Below are 1,881 nucleotides of genomic sequence, written 5' to 3' on the forward strand. Positions count from 1 at the left end.
CATGTGAAGTGGAGTACATAGCTGCCTTGGAGGCGGCTAAAGAAGGAGTTCATGACAGCCATTGGAGGTGTGCCCAGTGCATTAGATCCAATGACTCTGTTCTATGACAACACTGGTGTCATTGCTCTAGCTAAGGAACCAAGGTTTCACAAGAGGACCAGACACATAAAGCGACGCTTCAATTCCATCCACGATTACATCAAGGAGGATGACATACGTATTTGCAAAGTGCACACGGATCCAAATGTTGCAGTCCCGTTGACTAAGCCTCTTCCACGAAAGACACATGATCAACACCAGAACTGTATGGGTGTTAGACTCATTACAATGTAAATCACGAAGTGATGTGAGCTAGATTATTGACTCTAGTGCAAGTGGGAGACTGTTGGAAGTATGCCCTAGAGGCAATAATAAAGTGTTTATTATTACATTTCCTTGTTCATGATAATTGTTTATTATCCCTGCTAGAATTGTATTGATTGGAAACTCAAATACATGTGTGGATACATAGAATACACACTGTCCCTTGTAAGCCTCTAAAGGACTAGCTCGTTGATCAAAGATGGTCAATGTTTCCTGGCCATAGACATGAGTTGTCATTTGAGTTGATCAAAGATGGTCAATGTTTCCTGGCCCATAGACATGAGTTGTCATTTGATAACAGGATCACATCATTAGGAGAATGATGTGATGGACAAGACCCAAACTATGAACTTAGCATATGATCGTGTCAGTTTATTGCTATTGTTTTCTTCATGTCAAGTATCTGTTCGTATGACCATGAGATCGTGCAACTCACTGACACCGGAGGAATACCTTGTGTGTATCAAACGTCGCAACGTAACTCGGTGACTATAATCGTTCTCTACAGGTATCTCCGAGGGTGTCTGTTGGGTTGGCATGGATCAAGACTGGGATTTGTCACTCCATGTGACGGAGAGGTATCTCAGGGCCCACTCGATAATACAACATCACAACAAGCTTGAAAGCAATGTGGATAAAGAGTTAGCCATGGGGTCTTGTATTATGGAACAGGTAAAGAGACTTGTCGGTAACGAGATTGAACTAGGTATGGAGATACCGATGATTGAATCTCAGGCAAGTAACATACCGATGGACAAAGGGAACATCGTACGGGATTAACTGAATCCTTGACATACAGGTTCAACCAATAAAGATCTTCATAGAATATGTAGGAACGAATATGGGCATCCAAGTCCCGCTATTGGTTATTGACCGGAGAGTGTCTCGGTCATGTCTGCATAGTTCTCGAACCCGCAGGGTCTACACACTTAAGGTTCGATGACGTTTCGGTATTATTGAGTTATGTATGTTGGTGGTCGAAGGTTGTTTGGAGTCCCGGATGATATCCTGGACGTCACGAGCAGCTCAAGAATGGTCCAGATGTAAAGATTTATATATAGGGAGGTGGTATTTGGGTTCCGGAAAGATTATGGGTATTTCCCATAGTGTACATGGAGTGACAAATGGGTTACGGTGGTCCATCGGGAGGGGCCACCCACCCCGGGGGGTACATGGGCCCAAGAGGTGACGCACCAGCCCCTGGTGGGCTGGGCATCCAACCCCATAAGGGGCCCATGCGCCCAAGAGGAAAGGGTGGAGGGTGGGAGGATTCCTTGTTGGAGTAGGACTCCTCCCCCATGCCCCACCTCCTTGTAGGATTTGGACTCCACCTCTTGACCAGCGGCCAAGGCCCTAGGGGAAACCCTAGGGCGCCTTCTACCACCCCTTCTTCCTATATATAGTGGAGGTTTTGAGGGCAGCCATACACCTGAAAAGCCACGTGCTACCCTCTCCTCTCTAGATCGTCTTCCTCCTCTAGATTAGTTCGGTACAGCTCGACGAAGCCTTGTCGGATTA

The sequence above is a fragment of the Hordeum vulgare genome, chromosome 6H, assembly GCF_904849725.1.
Source record: "Hordeum vulgare subsp. vulgare chromosome 6H, MorexV3_pseudomolecules_assembly, whole genome shotgun sequence".
In the NCBI taxonomy this organism is placed as follows: domain Eukaryota; kingdom Viridiplantae; phylum Streptophyta; class Magnoliopsida; order Poales; family Poaceae; genus Hordeum; species Hordeum vulgare.